The 23244-nt window shown below is 42.8% G+C and overlaps 1 protein-coding gene across 6 annotated transcripts in view; it reads right to left on the bottom strand.

Annotated features, from left to right (window-relative positions):
- Window positions 1-23244, bottom strand: part of MIPOL1 (mirror-image polydactyly 1) — a 342087-nt gene that overhangs the window by 304353 nt on the left and 14490 nt on the right. Inside the window, exon 2 of one of the 6 annotated variants that reach the window (XM_059710883.1) lies at window positions 17213-17324. The exons of the other annotated variants lie outside the window; for them this stretch is intronic. The gene's annotated coding sequence lies outside the window, so the exon portion shown is untranslated. The remainder of the gene's footprint in view (window positions 1-17212; window positions 17325-23244) is intronic. 6 annotated transcript variants of the gene reach the window in all.

Here is a 23244-nt window from a genome sequence, read left to right as displayed (position 1 = left end):
GGGCCAGGCTGGATTTTTAAAAACCCATCTACATGTTTATAATAGACACATCAAAAATGAAAGGGATCAGGAAAAGTAAACAAAAAGGATTGTATACCATGCAAATATTAAGCAAAAGACTTTAAGTTATACTAATATGGGGCAAAATAGAATTTAAGGTAGAAAGAGCATCATTTCATAATAATAAAAGTTTCAATTTACAAGGAAAATACAAAAAATCTAAATGTATCCTATCTAATAAAAGAGAAAAATGTAAATTGAACATCCCTCCACTGCAATCACCAGCCAATCAGGAGTATACAAATTAACCCGAAAAAGATGGTGGGTTAATTTGCATACACAGGCGTCAGGTGGAGAGAGAGCGGGAGAGCCTGCAGAGAGAGGAGCGGCTTGGGGAGCCTAGTTCCCCAAGCCACCAGACAAAGAGCACAGAGACAGAGCTGGCAGCTTGGAGGACTTGGCAGAGTGGGAGGCCATGGGACGGAGACAGAGCAGGAAGGGAAAACCAAGAGCAACGGGAGCACCAGGAATTCTGGGAATAGTAGTTTTGTTGGCAACCACAGGATCGGAAGCAGAAGCCCAGAGCACGGGGAGCACCAGGAATGCTGGGAATCATAGTTCTGGTGGCAGACGGATCTCCTAGACACTAGAGCAAAGTGAGCCTGGAGCAAGTTACTGTTGCAGTGGGGGATGGAGGGAAAGCAAAGGTGAGAGACACAAGTAAAATCAGAATGTCTAGGAAAAATTAAAGGGAAGATATCCTAAAACTTCCAGGAAATCTCCACCAATGAAGCAAAGAAAAAAAAAAAAGCCTCTATTATTCTGTGAGCAACAAACCAAACTGAGTTGGGGTCTCAGACAATTCACTCATATGATTGCAAAGACAGACAGAAACTCCTGGATTGGAGAGGGCTCCCCTGAGGGCTCCCAGATTGAAGAGGGTGCAGGTTGGGCTGAGGAACCCCCACATCCCCCAGTGCACGAATGTCATGCACTGGGCCTCTAGTATGAACATAATAACATAGTCTCTACAAATGTAAAGCAGAAACTCATAGACCTATGAGATGAAAGTAGATAAATCCACAATTTAGATCAACACAAAAAACTCAGAATATAAAATATTTACACAATGTCATCAACAAACTTGACCTAACAAATCTAAACTTAAATTAATGCTTTACCCAATATCAAGAATATACATTCTTGTTAAGCACAAGCAATATTACAATATTGACTGTATTCTGGGATGCAAAGCAAGTAGAATCACATTTCAAGTTAAAACTTGATGGAGAAGCTTCTCTAACCACAAGGTGATGTTAGCAACTGGTAACAAAAACATCCTCACTTGTTTAAAATTAAAATTTCCATATATTGAAAAATTAACAAAGTTACCTTTTGTTTACAAATGAAGAAATAATTAAAAAAAAAAACCATGACATTTAGACAATATTTTGAACTCTACAATAACAAATTCCACAAGTAAAACTTGTGAAAGCAGCTCAAGTACTACTTGGGGGCAAGTTTATATCCTTAAATAATTATTAATGAGCTAAGCATCCATCATAAGAAATTAGAACTACAGCAAAATAAGCCCAAAGAATTTAGAAGGGGGAAAAGTTAACAGCAGAAATTGATTAAATAGGAAATGAACATAATACTGAGAGGATTAACAAAGCCTAAAGCCATTCTCTGAAAGGACAGATAAACTGAAAACTCTGGGAAAACTGATCAAGAAGAGAGAGCACACAAATAATCAATATCAAGAATAATAATAAGGAGAGAAACCAAGATGGCGGCATAGGTAAACACCTGAAATTGCTGCCTCCCACAAGCATTTCAAAACTACAAATAAAAGACAAAAGTGACATCATCCAGAACCACAGGAAGGCTGGCTGAGTGGAAATTCTAAAACTAGAAGGAAAGAGAAAAGCACACTGAGAGTCAGAGGAGGTGAGGAAGTAAAGTGCAGAGGTCTGAGGCGTGTGCGGAAAGGGCTGGCAACTGAGGACGTGGTTGTCTTTTTCAATCGGGAGGGAGACACAAGCCCCAGACTGCTCTGAACTCCAGTTCCGGGCGAGACTCTGGGGACCCAGACTCATATAGGGAGAAACTGGACTGTCTGGCATCAGGCGGAACACAAGGGCAGCTTTCTCTCAGAGGTGCTTGCAGCAATTACCACAGGACACTGAGACCCAGGGCCTCTTAGGGCAGGGCTAAGGATCAGCCATAGCTCTTTCCTCTACCCTGTTGATTCCCTGAGATCCCGCCCCACCCAAGCTGTGCGCAGAGGCTTTTCAATATGAATGGCCTGGCCGTTTGCAATCTAAAATTACCTAACAAACTGCAGCTGGGTCAGAGAGACCCAGAACTTCCAAAAGAAGGCCCAAGACCCCACAGCAGCTTGCAATGCTTCACAGCTGGGCCTCATCTGGGCACCTCCAAACCCCAAACAAAGAAGAGGAATCTGCAGATCTCTCCGTAGCTCCTGCTGGATAGCCTCAGGCAGAGGCTAAATTAGCACCTCCTTAGAGACCCAAGAGCCAGTGTACCCAGTGGTCAGAGTGAAACCATCCAGATTACAACTCCTCAGATCCATAAGGGACACACTCAGGGGGTAGACTCAGTGAGCATTAAAGCCCCACTGACACAAGTCTTGCCCCATAAGGGTGTCTCCAGCACATAAGTTCTCCCACCATAGACACAGCTGATTCTCACAGCCAATTGGCCTGAAGGTCAATTCCTTCCACTGATACCAACAACAATCAAGGCTTAACTACAATAAGACTGTGCACACAGCCCACAAAGGGGTGCACCAAGAGTGTCCACCTCAGGTAATTGGGGAGGCTGAGCCACTGGGCCCTATAGGACACCAGGCACACAAAGCCACTCTATCAACACAGGGAAGCAGCCAAAATGTGGAGACAAAGAAACGGGTCACAAATGACAGAAATGGAGGAAAGCAAACAACTGGATATAGAGTTCGAAACCACACTTATAAAGTTTCTCAAGAATTTTCTAGAATACGCCGATAAATTTAGTGAGACCCTCAATAAGTCTAGTGAGACCCTCGAGGATATGAAAAAGGACCAATTAGAAATTAAGCATACACTGACTGAAATAAAGAATATTATACAGAGATCCAACAGCAGACTAGAGGATCGCAAGAATCAAGTCAAAGATTTGAAATACGAAGAAGCAAAAAACACCCAACTGGAAAAGCAAAAAGAAAAAAGAATCCAAAAATACGAAGATAGTGTAAGGAGCCTCTGGGACAACTTCAAGCGCACCAACATCCGAATTATAGGGGTGCCAGAAGAAGAGAGAGAGCAAGATATTGAAAACCTATTTGAAGAAATAATGACAGAAAACTTCCCCTACCTGGTGAAAGAAATAGACTTACAAGTCCAGGAAGCGCAGAGAACCCCAAACAAAAGGAATCCAAAGAGGACCACACCAAGACACATCATAATTAAAATGCCAAGAGCAAAAAACAAAGAGAGAATCTTAAAAGCACCAAGAGAAAAACAGTCAGTTACCTACAAGGGAGTACCCATATGACTGTCAGCTGATTTCTCAACAGAAAACTATGCAGGCCAGAAGGGAGTGGCAAGAAATATTCAAAGTGATGAATAGCAAGAACCTACAATCAAAATTATTTTACCCACCAAAGCTATCATTCAGAATTGAAGGTCAGATAAAGAGCTTCACAGATAAGAAAAAGCTAAAGGAGTTCATCACCACCAAACCAGTATTAAATGAAATGCTGAAAGGTATTCTGTAAGAAGAGGAAGAAGAAGAAAAAGGTAAAGATAAAAATTATGAACAACAAATACATATCTATCAACAACTGAATCTAAAAATCAAGTGAATAAAAAATCTGATGAACAGAATAAACTGGTGAATATAATAGAATCAGGGGCATAGAAAGGGAGTGGGTTGACAATTCATGGGGAGAAAGGGGTCTGGGGGTATAGGAAGAAACTGGACAAAAATCGTACACCTATGGATGAGTACAGTGTGGGGGGGGGGGTTAAGGGCAGAGGATGGGGTGGGAACTGGTTTGGGGGGGGGAAAGAGGAACAATGGTAATAGTATAAACAAAAAAGACTTAATTAAAAAAAGAACAATTAAAGAATACTATTAGCATCATTGTGGCAATATATTTGAAAACTTCTATGTAATACACAAATTCCCAGGAAAAATAACCTAGCAGCTATAGAAAACTTGAATAATCCTATATCTTTCAAGGAAATTAATCAGAAGTGGAAAATATTCCTGGATAGTAACATATTCTGAAATTATTATTATTCTAATATTATTTGAAACTATTCCTACTTAAAATTTTTCAGAGATTATAAGATTATCAGCAAAATCTATATGAGGATAAACAACATCTTGATACCAAAGAATAGTATAAAAAAAAATAAAAGAAGTGAATTTCATTAATAAATGCAGGTATGAAATTCATAAACTTAATATTACCAAACAGAAACCAGTAATATAGGAAAGATCAATAATGCATTGTGACTAGGCTGTATTTTTTTAAATTCTTTATTTTTTAACGTATTACATACAGTATTACATATGTATACTTTTTCCTCCATTGACCTCTCCCAGGCCACCCCAACCACCGAGCATATGCCCTCATCCCCCTAATGCTATATCCATTGATTATGCTTATATGCATGCATACAAGCCCTTTGGTTTATCTCTTACTCTCTCACAACCCTCGTCTGCCTTCCCTCTAAAGTTTGACAGTCTGTTCGTTGCTTCTCTGTCTCTGTATCTATTTTTGTTCATCAGTTTATGTTCATTATAATGCACAAATGAATGAGATCATGTGATATTTAACTTAGTCTCTGACTGACTTATTTTGCTTAGCATAATGCTTTCCAGGTCCATCTATGATGTATCAAATGGCAAGAGTACCTTTTTTTACAGCAGTGTAGTATTGCATTGTGTAGATGTACCACTGTTTTTTCATCCACTCAACTGCTGATGGGCAATTAAGGCTGTTTCCAAACCTTGCCGATTGTAAATTGTTCTGCTATGAATATAGGGTGCTTAAGTCCTTTCTGATTAGTGTTTTTGGTTTCTTGAGGTATATTCCTAGAAGTGTGATTGTGTCAAATGGAAGTTCCATTTTTAATTTTTTAAAGAAACTCCATATTGTTTTACACAGTGGCTGCACCAGTCTGCATTCCCAAGAGACTGTCTTTACTCCATTGTATGCTCTTGCCTCCTTTGTCAAATATTAATTGAGCATAATGGCTTAGGTTGATTTCGGTGTTCTCTATTCTGTTCCATTGGTCTATATGTCTGTTCTTGTGCCAGTACCAGGCAGTTTTGAAAAGAGTGGTTTTGTAATATAGCTTGATATATGGTATTGTGATCCACCAACTTTTTTTTTTCTTTCTCAAGATTGTTGCGGCTATTCAGGGTTTGTTTGTTTTTTATGCCCGATGAAATTTTAAAGAGTTTGTTCTAGGTCTCTGAAATATGCCTTTGGTATTTTAATGGAGATTGCATTAAATCTATAGATTGCTTTGGGTAGTATGGACATTTTAATGATGCTGACTCTACCAATCCATGAACGCGGTATATTCTTCCATTTGTTTGTGTCTTCCTCAATCTCTTTTTTCATTGTCCTGTAGTTTTCCGAGTACAAGTATTTTACCTCTTTAGTTTAATCCTAAGTATCTTAATTATTTTGATGTAATGGTAAACGGGATTGGTTTTTTGTTTGTTTCTCTTTCTGTGAGTTCATTATCCTATCTAATAAAAGAGAAAAATGGTAATTGGCGTACGATACCCTTTTCATTGGCTAATCAGGGCTATATGCAAATTAACTGCCAACTATGATTGGCAGTTAACTGCCAACTAAGATTGGCAGTTAACTGCCAACAAGATGGCGGCTAATTTGCATATGTAGGCACAATGCAGGGAGGCGAAAGGGAAAGCAGGAAGAAGACCCCTGCCACTGACAGTGATCAGAAACCCAGGGAGGAGCTAAGAGCTGGGGGGCAGGGCAAAGGTGGCCCTGGGGCTGCCTTTGCCCTGCCCCCCAGCCATGATCGGAGAATCAGGCGCCTTTGCCGCCCTGGCCAGTGATAGCAGGAAGTAGGGGTGGAGCCAGCGATGGGAGCTGGACACGGTCGAAGCTGGCAGTCCCAGGAGCTAGGGGTCCCTTGCCTGGGCCTAAAGCGGTGCCCACGATCGCGGGGCTGCTGCAGCTGCGGGTCCCCGCTGCCCGAGCCGGACGCCTCAGCCAGAGGTGTTAGGCCTGGGCAGGGGCGGAGCCTGCAACCACGGGGAGCTGGGGGTCCCCTGCCCAGGCCTGACACCTCCGCCGGAGGCCTCAGGCCTGGTCAAGGGGCCGATCCGGTGATTGGTGATCGGAGGGTGATGAGGGTCAACTCCTCTGGCCGAGGCATCAGGCCTGGGCGGGGGGCTGAGCCGGGGATTGGGGGGATATGATGGTCCCCTTGCCCAGGCCTGAAGCCTGGGTCAGAGGCGTCAGGCTTGGGCGGGGGGTGGAGCAAGCGATCAGAGGGAGATGGGGGTCCCCTGCCCAGGCATGATTCCTGGGCCAGAGGCCTCAGGCCTGGGCGGGAGCCAGAGCCAGTGATCGGGGGGAGGTGGGGGTCCCCTGTCCAAGCCTGACACCTCTGGCAGAGGCATCAGGCCTGGGCAAGGGGCCGATTAGGTGATCAGAGGGTGATGGGGGTCTACGCCTCTGGCTGAGGCATCAGGCCTGGGCAAGGGGCAGAGCCAGTGATGGGGGGAAATGAGGGTCCCCTGCCCAGGCCTGACACCTCTGTCAGAGGCGTCAGGCCTGGGCAAGGGGCCGATCCTGCGATTGGAGGGTGATGGGGGTCAATGCCTGAGGGCTCCCAGTATGTGAGAGGGGGCAGGCTGGGCTGAGGGACACTCCCCCCCCCCCACCCAGTGCACGAATTTCGTGCACCGGGCCCCTAGTTGGTATATAAAAAAGTGATAGATTTTGGGGTGTTAATTTTGTATCCTGCTATATTGCCAAATTCATTTGTCAAATCTAGTAGTTTTTTTATGGTCTTTAGGGTTTTCTATGTACAATATCATGCCATCTGTGTATAAAGACACTTTGACTTCTTTTCCAATTTGGATGCCTTTTATTTCTGCTTTTCTGCGTCTTTTTCCTGGGTTTTGTTTTTGTTTTGTTTTGTGGAAATGCTTTTATTTTTTGTCCATTGAGTATGATGTTGGCTATAGGTTTGTCATATATGGCTTTTATTATGTTAAGGTATAATCCCTCTATTCCCAGCTTGCTGAGAGTTTTTTTTTTATCAAGAATGGGTGTTAAATTTTTACAAATGCTTTTTCTGCATTAACTTTTAAGATTATGTGGTTTTCATCTCTCAATTTGTTTATGTCATGTATCATGTTTAATGATTTGCAGATATTGTACCATCCTTGCATCCCCGGAATAAATTCCACTTGTCATGGTGTGTGATCTTCCTAACGTAATGCTGAATGTGATTTGCTAGGATTTTGTTGAGGATTTTAGCATCTATATTTATCAGACACACTGGCCTGTAATTCTCTTTTTTGTAGTGTCTTTACCTGTTTTGGTGATTAGGGTAATGCTGTTTTTATAAAAAGAGCTTGGAAGTGTTCCTTCCTCTTAAATTTTTGGAAGAGTCTGAAGAGAATAGGTTCTAGTTCTCCTTTGAATGGTTGATAAAACTCCCCTGTAAAACCATCTGGTCCAGAGCTTTTGTTTGCTGGAAGTTTTTTGATTACTGGTTCAATTTCCTACTCAGTTATCAGCCTATTCAGGTTTTTTTCTTCCTGATTGAGTTTTGGAAGGTCATATTTTTCTAGGAATATGTCCATTTCTCCTAGGTTGAAAAGTTTGTTGGAATAGAGTTTCTCTTTATCCTTTCAAAGAAACAGCTCTTGGTTTCATTGATTTTTTGTATCGTTTGTGGGGTTTTAGGGGGGGGGGGGTTGGTCTCTATGTCATTTATGTCCACTCTGACCTTTATTATTTCCTTCCTTCTGCTTACTCTGGGCTTTTCTTATTGCTCTCTTTCTAATTCTTTAACCATTTGTACACCAAGTGTCTATAGACACAAGTGGCAGACCTTTTTTTAACTAAATTAAAAATATCATGGCAGTTAACTGGTTAAGCTGTAGAGTTAGATAATTAATTACCAGTTTTTCTTGTTTTTTTTGAGATAGGCTTGTAATGCTATGAACTTCCCTCTATGGACTGCTTTCAGTGTTTCCTATAGATTTTGGATTGTTGTGTTTTCGTTATCATTTGTTTCCAGGATGTTTTTTATTTCTTCTTTAATCTCTTTGGTAACCCAATCATTTTTTTTTAAATATATTTTATTGATTTTTCACAGAGAGGAAGAAAGGGATAGAGAGTTAGAAACATCGATGAGAGGGAAACATCGATCAGCTGCCTCCTGCACACCTCCTACTGGGGATGTACCCGCAACCAAAGTACATGCCCTTGGCCGGAATCGAACCTGGGACCTTTCAATCCGCAGGCCAACACACTATCCACTGAATCAAACTGGTTAGGGCTCAATCATTGTTTACCAACATGCTATTTAGCCTCCATGTGTTTGAATTTTTATGATTGTTTTTATTGTAATTTATTACTAATATGCCATTATGATCTGAGAAGTTGCTTGATATCTCAATCTCCTTGAATTTAAAGAGACTTTGCCTGTCTTCCAATATATATTCTATCTTTGAGAATCTCCCATGTGCACTTGAGAATATATATCCTATAGCCTTGGGGTGGAATGTTCTGAAGATGTCAATTAACTCCATCTAACCTTGTGAATCATTTAGCATTGCTATTTCTTTGCTGATTTTTTGTTTGGGGATTTATCTAGTGATGTCAATGGGGGCATTAAATTCCCCTACTATGATTGTATTGTTATCGATCTCTCCCTTGATATCTTCCAGAAGTTTTTTTATGTATTTGTGTGCTCCTGTATTGGGTGCATATATGTTTACCAGAGTTATATCCTCTTGTATTAATCCCTTTAGTATTATGAAGTGGCCTTCCTTACTTCTTGTTATGGCCTTCACTTTGAGGTTATTTTGTCAGGTATAAGTATTGCTACCACAGCTTTATTTTATTTTCATTTCCATTTGCCTGACAGATATTTTTTCATCCATTCACTTTCAGTCTGTGTGAGTACTTTGTTCTGAGGTGGGTCTCTTTTAGACAGCATATATATGTCATGTTTTCTTATTCATTCAGCAACTCTGTCTTTTGATGGGAGCATTTAGTCCATTTACATTTAAGGTTATTATTGACTAGAGGCCCAGTGCAAGAAATTCATGCATTCTGGGGGCGGGGGGGTCCCCTCAGCCCATCCTGCACCTTCTCACAGTCCAGGAGCCCTCGGGGATGTCTGACTGATGGCTTAGGCCCGCTCCCCGCGGCCTATGCTGGAAGTCAGATATCCTTAGTGTTGCCGCAGAGGTGAGAGAGGCTCCCGCTACCGCCACTGTGATCGTCAGCTGTGAGCCTGGCTTCTGGCTGAGCGGTGCTCCCTCTGTGGGAGTGCACTGACCCCCAGGGGGCAGCTCCTGCTTTAAGCTTCTTTCCCCTGGTGGTCAGTGCACATCATAGCAACCGTTCATTCTGCCCTTCAGTTGATTTGCATATTAGCCTTTTATTATATAGGACTAGGGGCCCAGTGCACGAATCTGCACCTTAAAAGGAACTGTGGGCCATGAGGCTGCAGTAGGCACAGGGTGGGTCTCAGCCCATCCTGTGCCCCCGCCTGGCCCCTCCCACTGAAGCCCCTTGTCCCCTGTCTGCCCACAGGCCCGCTCCTGCCACCACTGCTCTCAAGTACTGCTGCCACTCGCACCCACTGATGGCGCTGAGTGATCGGGACCAGCGCCAAGCATCAGCAGCGAATTAGAGCGGCTGTGCCGGCAGCAGGTGCAAGTGGGGACAGCACTGGCAGCAAGTGTGACCAGAAGCTCCGGCGCCAACAGTTGGTGCAAGTGGGGCGAGTGCTGGGTGGGACCATGGCATGCGGGAACATAGAATTTTCAGTAACCACCAGAGCCTCTACCCAATTACAATGAGCGGTGCCGTGCCTTGGTCGGGTGTCCCTTCTCACCTGCTCCACTATCCCTCCACGGCTGATGCCTGCCATGTTCCATGCTTTGCTGCCTGTTGCCGATGCCGACCATGTTCCACGTGCACACCCTGGTGGTCAGCGCACATCATAGTGACTGTTTGGTTGTCCCACCTTTTAGACTATTTGCATATTAGGGTTTTATATATATAGACTAGAGGCCCGGTGCACAAATATTTGTGCACACGGGGGGAAGGGGGGCGTCCCTCAGCCTAGCCTGTGCCCTCTCGCAGTCTGGGACCCCTCGGGAGATAACGACCTGATGGCTTAGGCCTGCTCCTGGGTGGCAGAGGGCAGGCCCAATCCCTAGTTGCAGCCCCTGGACGGGCTCAGAGCAGGGCTGATTGGGGAGTTGGGGCGCCGCCCCTGTCATGCCCAGAGCAGGGCGGATAAGGAGGTTGCGATGCCACCCTCAGTCACACTCAGGGTAGGGCCGATTGGGGGATTGGGGCACCGCCCCCTTTCACACTCAAGGCAGGGTCGATGGGCAGGTTGCAGGGCCACACCCTCTCACACACAGAGCAGGGCCAATCAGGGAGTTGGGGCGCTGCCCTGTCACTCACAAAGCAGGGCCCATCAGGGGGGTTGGGGCTCCGTACCCTGTCACACACAGAGCAGGGCCGATCAGGGGGTTGGGGCGCCTTCCCCTGTCACAAACAGAGCAGGGCGGATAGGGAGGTTGTGGCCCCGCCCCCTGTCACACACAGAGCTGCAGGGCGATCAGGGGGTTTGGGCGCTGCCCCCTGTCACGCTGATGCCGGTGCTGGGAGGCATATTACCCTTTTACTATTTAGGATAGAGGCCTGGTGCACGGGTGGGGGCCGGCTGGTTTGCCCTGAAGGGTGTCCTGGATCAGGGTGGGGGTCCCCACTGGGGTGCCTGGCCAGCCTGGGTGAGGGGAAGATGGCTGTTTGCAGCTGGTCACACACCCTTCAGGGTGGGAGTCCCCACTGGGGTGCCTGGCCAGTCTGGGTGAGGGGCTGAGGGCTGTTTCAGGCTGGGGGTGACTGAAGCTCCCAACCGCTCCTTTTTTTCGTTTTTTCTTTTTTATTCTAGGCCAGCTTTAGCTCTGAGGCTCCAGCTCTTAGGCCTCCGCTGCTGAAAGCAGGTATCTGGCCTTTGTTTACCTTCTGTATTTGAAACAATGTTGTGATCCTGCTGGCTGAAGCGCGGCGACTAAAGCAGGTTTCTGGGGTTTTGTTTAGCTTCTATATTTGTTACATAGTTGCTTAGAGTTGCAGCTCAGAGGCCGGCAGCAGCAGGCGGGGAACATTGGAGTCCTCCGTCACTGAAGCAAGCAAACCTCATGTTTGCTTCCATCTGCCTGGCTGCCGGCCGCCATCTTGGCTGGCAGTTAATTTGCATATCGCCCTGATTAGCCAATGGGAAGGGTAGCAGTCGTACGCTAATTACCATGTTTCTCTTTTATTAGATAGGATAAGTAGTTGTTTGTAGCCATTTTTATTCTTTATGCCTGTGTTCCTTCTTCCATTTATATCTGTTAACTTTATAACAGTGCCTTTAGCATTTCTTACTTTGCCAGCTTGGTAGTGATAAACTCCCTTAGCATTTTTGGTCTGCGAAGCTCCTGATTTGCCCTTCCCTAGCCTTACTGGATAGAGTACTGTTGGATTCAGTCCCTTGCTTTGGATTATTTTGTATTTATTCCATTCCTTTCTGGCCTGATGTGTCTCTGTTGAGAAATAATTTAATAATCTAATAGGAGATCCTTTGTAGGTAATTCTTTCTCTTTTAGCCTTTAAGATTCTCTGTCATTAACATTTGGCAATGTAATTATGATGTGTCTTGGTGTGGGTCTTTTGGGGTACATCTTGTTTGGTACTAGCTGTGCTTGTGTGACTTTTTCTTCCCCAAATCAGGCAAGTTTAGTGTCATTATTTCTTCAAATAAGTTCTCTAATCCTTGCTGCTCTTCATGACCTACTGGCACCCCTATTATATGTATGTTACTTTGTTTCAGGTTGTCCCAAAGCTCCCTCAGGCAATCCTCCTGGTTCCTAATTTACTTCTCCAATTGCTGTTCTGATTGGGCTTGTTTCTCTTCCCCATTTTTTAACTTACTAAATCAGTCCTCCTCTTCTTCTAGTCTACTGTTGAAAATTTCCATCAGGTTTTTTATTGTAGCTATATCATTATTGATTTCCTCTTGATTCTTATATAAGTACTAAAGGCCCGGTGCACAAAAATTTGTGCACTCGGGGGGAGGGGAGTCCCTCAGCCCAGCCTGTGCCCTCTCGCAGTCTGGGACCCCTTGGGAGATAACGACCTGCTGGCTTAGGCCTGCTCCCGGGTGGCAGAGGGCAGGCCCAATCCCTAGGTGCAGCCCCTGGTCAGGCTCAGAGTAGGGCCAATTGGGGAGTTGGCCCCCCGTCATGCACAGAGAAGGGCAATCGGGAGGTTGTGATGCCACACTCAGTCACACTCAGGGTAGGGCCGATTGCGGGGTTGGGGGACACTCAAGGCAGGGTCGATGGGGAGGTTGCGGCGCCACCCCGTCACACACAGAGCAGGGCCCATCAGGGGGGTTGGGGCTCCATACCCTGTCACGCACAGAGCAGGGCCAATCAGGGGGTTGGGGTGCTGCCCCCTGTCACGCGCAGAGCACGGCCCATCAGGGGGTTGGGGTACCGCCCTCTATCACCCACAGAGCAGGGCCGATCAGGGGGTTTGGGCGCTGCTACTCTCACACTCAGGGAAGGGCCGATGGGGAGGTTTTGGCTCTACCCAGTCACACACAGAGCAGGACCCGTGGGGGGGGAGGGTGTTGGGGCGCCGCACCCTGTCACACACAGAGCAGGGCCGATCAGGGGGTTGGGGCACTGCACCCTGTCACACACAGAGCCGCAGGGCAATCAGGGGGTTGGGGAGCTCCCCCTATCAGGCACAGAGCAGGGCTGATCAGGGGGTTGGGGCCCCGACCCCTGTCACACACAGAGCAGCAGGGCGATCGGGGGTTTGGGCGCTGCCCCCTGTCACGCTGATCCCGGTGCCAGGAGGCCTCGCGGCTCCTCTGATCCTGGTGCTGGGAGACATATTACCCTTTTACTACGTAGGGAATAGGCCTGGTGCACGGGTGGGTGCCGGCTGGTTTGCCCTGAAGGGTGTCCTGGATCAGGGTGGGGGTCCCCACTGGGGTGCCTGGCCAGCCTGGGTGAGGGGATGTTGGCCGTTTGCAGCTGGTCACACATCCTTCAGGGTGGGGGTCCCCACTGGGGTGCCTGGCCAGCCTGGGTGAGGGGATGTTGGCCGTTTGCAGCTGGTCACACATCCTTCAGGGTGGGGGTCCCCACTGGGGTGCCTGGCCAGCCTGGGTGAGGGGATGATGGCTGTTTGCAGCTGGTCACACACCCTTCAGGGTGGGGGTCCCCACTGGGGTGCCTGGCCAGTCTGGGTGAGGGGCTGAGGGCTGTTTTCAGGCTGGGGGTGACTGAAGCTCCCAACCGCTCCTTTTTTTCTTTTTTTTTTTTTTTATTCTGGGCCAGCTTTAGCTTTGAGGTTTGGCTCCAGCTCTTAGGCCTCTGCTGCTGAAAGTAGTTTTCTGGCCTTTGCTTACAATGTTGCGATCCTGCTAGCTGAAGCCCGGCGGACTAAAGCAGGTTTCTGGGGTTTTGTTTAGCTTCTATATTTGTTACATAGTTGCTTAGAGTTGCAGCTCAGAGGCCTGCAGCAGCAGGCGGGGAACGTTGGAGTCCTCCGTCACTGAAGCAAGGAAGCCTCATGTTAGTTTCAAGCTGCCTGGCTGCCGGCCGCCATCTTGGCTGGCAGTTAATTTGCATATCTCGCTGATTAGCCAATGGGAAGGGTAGTGGTCTTACGCCAATTACCATGTTTCTCTTTTATTAGATAGGATTTTATTTTCTCCGCCATCCAGTTTATGAAGTGCATGACCATTACTCTGATTCTTTTTCTGAGATATTGCATGACTCCATTTCATTTACTTCACTTTTAGGAGAGCGATTCCTCCTTTTCTTTCTTTTGGGGGTTGTTTCTTTGTCTCCCCATTTTTGCTATCACAGAAGGGTCCCAGTTGTGCGGGGCCTGTGGCTAAGGCAGAGGGCTTGGTGGGAGGGTCACATACCCTGAGAGTCATGGGAGAGCCCAGTCTTCGGTACACTCAGGGCCTGTGCCATGGTAGCAGGTTGGCAGGAGTGTTGTGAGCCCACAGAGCCATAGGAGAGCCCTTGCCATGGTGGTGGGTTGGCAGGAACGTCATGCTCCCCGAGAATCACAGGAGAGCCCAGGCACCAGACACACAGGTAACTACACTGTATTTACCCTATTACAGAAATATTCAATATTTGAAAATAAATGAAAGTACTCATTATATTAACATTACAGAAAAAAAATCAAAGAATAGGCAAAATCTATAGAGATGAAGCATCTGATAAAATTCAACAAAAAAAACCCTCTTACAATTATAAAATATAATTTGATAACATGTATCTTAAACAACAACCAAGAAAAATCCTCTAAAACCAGTAAAATATTGAAAACCGTCCCCTTGATACTGGCACAAATCAAGAATCTTGGCTGTTCACATTTCTTTCAATATTTATATTTAAGATCCTTGCCATCACAATAATGCGAAACCCCTAGGGAGAAAAAAAATACAAATTTATTATGAGATAAGAAAGACAACCTAAATAAATGGAGATATTTACCAGGATTATGGATTGGAAAACTCAAAATTATAAAGTGTTTGTTCTGTTCAAATTAAATGCAGCCAAGCCAGTTAGGATTCAAGAGCAGAGTGGGTAACACAATCTATGAGGGCCACTTAACACAATCTATGATGCCAGTTAACTAAAGTTTTCATATGTTACTCTATAACTGATTGGAAATTTAAACACATTCTTCAGTAACATCTACTACACATTTAGTTGCACTTAGTTAATATTCAGAAAGCAATTCATGGCAGTTTTCTGGGAACATATTATCTAATTTTCAATGTCATAAATATGCTTCCCAAGAAATTGTTGGTTCAGAAATGAAAACAAGAAGTACAGAAAACTGAAAAACATTTTGCAAAATCTTTTTCAGATATGTTTCCTTCAACTTGTGAGAGACAATTAGTGTTTTCATCTGCTTCTATATAATTTTATGATCATAAAATCTATTTCTCCCTACCCCCACTAAATAAATATTTGACCAATATTTACAGGTTGAAAAGGGCTACCCACTTACACTATCTACACATACCTTCAAGAGAGCACTTGTCACACTGTATACTAATTACTTACTTATCTGTCTCTCCCAATTTAGCAATCTGATTGAAAGAGGCTTATATTTCTCATCGTTGTTTCTGACTCATAACACTCAAGAAATGTAGGGTGAATGGATAAAATCTCACTTTATAGATAAGGCTATAAGAGATGTTCATTAAACAGGTTATAATCTTATGACTAAGAAGAAGCAAGGCTATTCAATTTATTTATTTAACAAAATACTTATTGTTCTAGGTCCTAGATTCTAGGAATGAAACTTAGACCTTATGAATCCTATTGTAGTGTTCTTTCCATAAATTTAGAGAAAAGGCTTCTACCTTTGCTTAGTAATAAAATTACCTTCATAAAATTATAGTGGGAAAAGGAGAAACTCCTACTGCAGAGGAACTCACTACTGAACCAAAATTGCCAGTTTTGTGTATCTAGAGGAAGACAATCTCTTGCTAGTTTAATATTTTTATTTGGATGTCTTCTAAATAATATTAGTTAAAACAAGCATATAAAGCTAGAACGAAATAATAGCGAGAAAAACAAATTTTAAAATTACTAAGCACTTTAAAATAAATTCTTAAGCTCTAAAATAACTCAATTTAGGACCCTTGGTATTTTCATGTAAAATTTTTCTACACAGCTTTTTATCAGTATTATAAGCATCAAAATGTGAAAACTGTACATTTGTAATCACACTGTCATATAAAAGCACATTTTATACAGAACTTACAGAATTCCAAGCATTTTCTACCCCACAAAACAGTTTTTTTCTACCGCTTTCTCACTCCTACCTAATGTATGATAGTAATTATTCTTAGTAATTCACCTTTTTTGTTTGTTGTTGTTACTCCTCATTCAAGGATATTTTTTCCATTGATATTTAGAGGAAGGGAGGAAGGAGGGAGAGAAACATCGATGTGAGAGAGAAACATTGATTGGTTGCCTTCTATACACACTCTGACTTGGGCCAGGGATCAAACCTTTAACCAGGTACCTGCCTTTGACTGGGAATCCACAGGCTGGTGCTCTAACCATTTAGCAAAACCAGCCAGGTCAGCAATTCACCTTTTATTTAGTGTTCTAAAACATTCGCCTAAGTTTTCATAGGAAGAAAACCTTTTCTATCTTTCCATTAGCTTATATATATTTAATTAAAGTATATAATTAATGATCACAGAAATAACTGATATAGACAGGTCTTGGGACAAACACAAGTAATTTTTGATAACTATATAAATAAATTGAACAAGCAGGGGCAGAAGCATCTACAAGAGATACATGCACTAGCCTGGGCATTAAGTAGACCATAGGCATCAATCAGCATGTTTATACCAAGGAAATGCAGGACTTTAGTTATTCCAGTAAACCATGAAGTAGAAACCATTTATGATACTTTCAACTGTATATTGAATATTTAAAAATATTTTTGGCCATGAGGGTACTGACAAAGTATAAGGATAGACTAAGAGAAAATTAGCAACTCTACCAAGAAAAATCCACTGTACACATTCCCCACAGATGACTAGTATATGTAACAGTTTTATGTAATTAAGGGATAAAATTCTATTTTACCTATAATTATACAACAAATAGACCAATTACTTAATTGTATGAATAGACAGGTTACTTAAGTTTATCCTTAGTAAAACAGACATATTTTGGAGATATTGCAGGTTTGGTTCTAGACTACCACAAAAGGTAAGTCACATGAAGTTTTTTTATTTCCAAGTACATAGAAAAGTTATGCTTACACTGTAATGTATGTAGTCTATTAAGTGTGCAATAGCATTTGTATCTTTGAAAATGTAAATACCTTAATTAAAAAATACTTTATTGCTAAAAAATGCTGTCATCTGAGTCTCAACAAGTCATAATTTTTTTGATCGTGGAGGGTCTTATCTTCATTTTTTTTAAAAACTAAATATCTGCAAAGTGGGATAAAGTGAAGAGTAATAAAATGAGGTATGCCAGTATGTCATCAGATACCTGCACTTGACCTTTTTGCTGTACAACATTAGTATATAGCTCCATCTAGTGGAGAAATACATAAACATTTCCAGAGCTTATGTTTCAGTCATGGTAAACTAAAAAAAACAAAAAAACACCTGACTTAAAAAGGCCAACTTTTCGCTCATAACAGGTAATTACAACATTTCTCCTAATCAGTATGCTAACAAACACTTTCCATTTGATCAGTAGTATTTCTGAACACTCAGGATTTCTTCATCTTCTAACAAATTTTTCCGTAGGAAAAAGAATAGTGGCAGTTCATTCTACAAAGGAAAAACTCAGTATTCGCCTTATTCCTTTAAAGAGAATAAAATACACAAAACTCATGCCACAAGTTTACAAGCATGGAGCGGTATCCTGCAAGCAATGCCAATGTAAAACTCTCCTCAAAGTTTCTGTGGTCATAATAACAAACAGCTAGGGAGACACAGACAAAGAACATAAGCAGGATTTCTAAACTATTTGTAAACCTTTCCCCAATAACAAAAGACATAATTAAAAATTTTTGCATTTAAAAAGTTCATTGAAAATTTTTAATGCTATAAAGACTTAAAGACTATTAAAAGTTCCCTCTTTAAAAACTACTTTTAAATACCTGTAACTCTTAAAAGAATGCAAAAACATTCTAATCCCTAATTCCCTGCAGTTGGGAACATGCAGGAGGCAGCCGATGGATGATTCTATCATCATTGATGTTTCTCTCTCTCTCCCTTCTTCTCTGAAATTAATAAAAATGTATATGTTTTTAAAGGCCCATTAGCATCAGGCACCAGCACAAAGAGTAACAATCAATAGTAACATAAAGATTTTTCCTCTTAAAATTTTTCTTATTTCTGTATCTCTGCATATATTCAATACATAATTTAAGTACATTTCTCTTTATGTTGTCAATTTAAGTAAAATCAATGTTACTTAATCCACTAGTCTGTAATGTCAATTCACATGAATAATAAGACTATCATACCTTAATATTTTAATAATGTCTAAGGACTTAATACTACTTTAATTAATATCTCTTCTGCCTGTCGAGCACAGTACTTAACAAAAAAATATGTTTTAAATGAACAATCCAATGTAAAAATTTTTGACAAAGATGCTGGCTTATTTTGGAAACTTTAACAACATTTTCAACTTAACTTTTCTTTGTTTAGGGTGCTTACTTTATCAAATCTAATTGTCTTTAATTTTTCTTCCTTTTCAATTCCATGAAAGGCTTAAAATTTGAAGTAATGTACTTGCTTTAATAAACTAGTTTTTAATGTATTATTGCAGACTTTTGACCTGAATCATATCCCATAGGTAACCCAACACAAGTTTCTGCTATCCTTGGTAACTGTTAGATGCTCAAAGTTCCTGCTTTATCAAAATTACCATCACACCTAGACCCTAGTAATAAATCATGTATTGTTTATAGGAAGATAAGAAATAAAACTGTTTCCTTTTCAGTTAAGACAAGGTTGGAGTATTTTCCTATGTGAATTTTGATCAGAAATTAGGAAGGCCTCCAATTACTCAGAAATTAGGAAGCCTTAAGACAGCGAGTGAACTCAAGGATTGCTTGTTCTCTCCCCAAAAAATCAACCTAGCAAAACTAAAAAAGAGAGAGAGGCATCATGGACCCAAGGAACCAACCAAGAAATTCATGTGTCAGCTATCTTGAAGGAAGCTTGTGGGCGAGGAGGACTATAGTCCTGGGTGAAGAAGAGCAGACACATGCTGAAAGATTGGGTTAGAGAAAAACTTGTATGGCTCCCATCTCCCTCAGGCTGCCTAGCACAATTTGTGTCTACCCCACCAATAACCAAGAACCGAAGCTGCAAGTGTCCTGAGGGTAATGTTAGGGGGGGCAAAAATTCTACTGGGGTAATGAAAGATGAGACTTGTCTTAGAACGTGTGGGCTGCTTTAATAAAAATACCATAGACTGAATGGCTTATAAACAACAGAAATTTATTTCTCATAGTTCTAGAGCTTGGAATTCTGAGATCAGGATGTCAGGAGTGGTTGAGTCTGGTAAGAGTCCTCTTCTGGGTTGCAAACTGCCCACCTCTCACAGAATTCTTACGTGGTAGAGAGCAGAGAGGGGAAGCAAGCTCTCTTGTGACTCTAACAAGAGTACTAATCTCATTCATAAGGCTCTGCCCTCCTGATCTTATCACATCCTAATTATCTCCCAAAGGCTCCACATCCTAGTATCACATTGGGGGTTATGGTTTCAACATATGAATGGGGGCCCAAACATCCTATATAATAAAAGGCTAATATGCAAATAGACCGAACGGCAGAACAATCGGAACAAATGAACAACTGGTCGCCATAATGTGCACTGACCACCGGAGGGTGTGTGCAAAACATGGCGGGCATTGGCTGTGGCAGGATGGTGGTGCAGGTGAGCGGGGGTGCCAGACCAACACGGTACGCCAGTCTGTGTCATCAGGGCGAGCCTCTGGTGGTTACTGAAAATTCTTTGCCCCCACGCACCTTGGTCCCACCCAGTGCTTGCACCTGCTGCTGGTACCAGCCCTGCTCACACCCACTGCAAGCACCGGCCCCATTCATACCCCAGCTGGCACCGCTGTTTGCATCCACTGCCAGTGCCCAGCGCCGGTCCCAATCACTCAGTGCCATCAATGGGTGGGAGCAGCAGCTGCAGGCCCCAATCGCCCCTGAGGGCTTCTCCACCTCCCCCTGCTCCTGAGGGGCGATCAGAGCAGCAGCGGGTGCAAGTGGGGCCAGTGCCGTCAGCACGTGGGAGCAGCAGCAGCGGGGTTTGGGACTGCCAGCAGACAGGGGACCGGGGGTCATGGCAGGCAGGGCCAGGCAGGGGCACAGAGGATGGGCCAAGACCCGCCTCTGTGCCTACTGCAGCCTCGGGGCCCATAGTTCCTTTCAAGATGCACACATTTGAGCACTGGGCCCCTAATCTATATAGATAAAAGCCTAATATGCAAAATGTCCCCTCAGGAGTTTGACCGACCGGGAGTTTGCTCGCTCTCTATGATGTGCGCTGACCACCAGGGGGAGGCGTGGAAAGAAGGGAGGCCCCAGCCAGCAGCTGGTAGCTGGGGAAGGGAGGCACCAGCCAGTAGCTGCTAGGGATTCTACCCATGCATGATTTTGTGCACTGGGTCTCTAGTTTGGTTCATAACAAGATCTAACCATTATTTACTCTTCTACCTTTTCCCCTTCTAAACCTTAACCTGACTGGCTTATAACCATAGCAGCTCCTATTGCGGAATGTACAGGAAAACTACACCTTCTTTATATTTGAGTCATGTGACTGAGTCGTAGCAAAACTAGCGTGGACAAAAGTGACACACCAATATGCCAATTTCAAGACTCATCTTCCAGGTATCCTATGAGATCCTATAGCCCTCTCTTCCCCTCCTGCAATAACCTTGAAAATCATACTTGAAACAGTGGCATCACAAGATAAAAGGTACTCTGATCTGTAAACCAAATTCTATATGGGTGAGAAATAAACTTGCATTGTTTTAAGTCTCAACTTGGGGGTTATTAGGGCAACACAGTCTTTCTGATCCTAGTACACAACTCAGAGACTGCCACTTTCCAACCTCCAAGTCTAACCTAAAGGAGTTCCTTGTAATAACAAATGGCAATGGTGATCCTATGGTGCTTAACTCTAAGCTCATCCAATTCCCCCTCTTCCCTATTCCAAAAATATGCACATAGTCATATATTCTCCCTCTCTCTCTCTCTCTCTCTTCCTCTCTCTCTCTCTCTCTCTCTCTCTCTCTCTCTCTCTCTCTCTCTCTCTCTTACACTTCATTGTCAAATCTTAGAAAGTAACTAGCTATTTTTAACTACTTAAAAATAACAGGAAACATGTTCTACATAATAAAGAGCTAATATGCTAATTATACCAAACAGTAGAACGACCATCTGGACATCCTTCCGGACGACCATCCAGATGACCTTCTGGATAAAGCCAGGGCTGCGAGGGCCAGCTGAGGCAGCCGGGGCTGCAAGGGGCCGCAAGAGCCAGCCGAGGCTGCGAGGAGCTGCGAGGGCTAGCCGAGGCAGCCAGGGCTGCGGGTGCCGAGCCCCTTGCACAAATTTCATGCATCGGTCTTCTAGTTTCTATACAATTACTTACTTTTCAATCTTTGGAAAACTCATTTAGAAGATCAGAAAGGGCTTAAAATCATTTCCTTTAAAACAAATACACTGGTTATACTCTAACTACAATAAGCACTAGAAGTCAGAGCTGATCCAATATTAACATCAAATGTACTGAATTCTTAAATTTGTAGAGATTACTATTGTTAGAAAAAAAGGAGATATAATCCTAGGCACTGTCCAAATAACCATATCCTATAGAAAATAGTCCAGAATACACTAAAACAAAAGTAGAAAGAAGAGAAGAAAAAGATCACCACTTACACTCACTACCAAAACATAAAATATTCTTAAAATCTTAGCGTGGTAGCTTTGTCATTTTTGTTTTACATATTTATACTAGAGGCCCGGTGCACAGATTTGTGCACCTGTTGGGTCCTTCGGCCTGGCCTGCAGGGATCGGGCCAAAACCAGCTCTCCGACATCCCCCGAGGGGTCCCGGATTGCGACAGGGCGGTTTTCGAGTGACACACCCCAGAATCGAGCTTCTTCCTCTCTGGTTCTGGGTGCACTACCGGAGAAACGCAGCTGCCAAGTCACCGCAGCTCGGCAGCTCCTGCATTCAGCGTCTGCCCCTGGTGGTCATTGCGCGTCATAGCTATCGGCCTGTCGGCTGATCGCTTAGGCTTTTATATATATAGATATATAGATAGGTGTAATATAAATACTACAAATACTTGATTTCTTTTGTACTATTATATCATAAACATTTTTGAACCACTTTAATAGTTTAATATTCCATTGATGACAATATTATAGTTTTCTATTATGAACAGCACTAGAAGGAACATCTTTATGGCAGCTTTTTAAAATCCCATTAACATGAACTGTGGCAATGTTAAAAACTAGTCTAAATTTTTATCCACTAATAAGCAAATAATATGGTCTTTTGTTTTTCATAAAGTACTACATAAAATTAAGAACATATTTTAGAAGACCAACTATTTTGAAAAAATTTTAGTAAAGAAAATAATTTCTCTAACATTTAAGGTGCATTACACATAGACCAAACAGGTGCTTCCAAACCCACCAGTAAGTAATCATGTGGCAAAATGTTCTAAATGAGATTTTATTTCTAAGATGGTTAACAAACAAAGACATAGGCATTTAAAGGTGTAAACTTAGATTTTAATTTAAATGGAGATAAAATTAATCATTTGCATGAAATTAAGACAATAGACATTAAGCCGCTGAAACCCTAAACTGAGTTTCTTACCAGTGAAGAATGACAAAGAAACTCAGTGAGATTTTGTATATGAACTTCTCAAGCTACAGTTCCCTTACCCAAATGAATTAGAATAATCTTGCCCACTGTGCCAGCTCATGCCACTGAATAAAATGTTCTACTTTGGGATATCATAAGCTATATCACACAATATCTGTAGCTCCCATGCTGGTAATAAGCTATTTGACATAAATTAAGGAAATGGCTTCAATTTACATTAAATTTAAAAGATAATTAAAGTACTAATTAGTTTCAAGACATGCTGCTTGAAGAAGTCATACTTCAGAAAATATTTAATTAAAAAGAAGAAATTGAAACATTTAAAACAATTTTAGGTTACATGTATACGGTTGATACTTAATGCAAAACAGCATTTCAACAGTCCAATACAAACAGCATCTATAGAAATTACCATTCATATATCACCCAAGTAGAATAATAATGCAAAAAGTTTTCTAATTATGTGAGGAA

This window comes from Myotis daubentonii, chromosome 1, assembly GCF_963259705.1.
Source record: "Myotis daubentonii chromosome 1, mMyoDau2.1, whole genome shotgun sequence".
Taxonomy (NCBI): Eukaryota; Metazoa; Chordata; class Mammalia; order Chiroptera; family Vespertilionidae; genus Myotis; species Myotis daubentonii.
The sequence above is the reverse complement of the archived record's forward strand: the minus strand, read 5'-3'. Positions and strand labels throughout refer to the sequence as shown.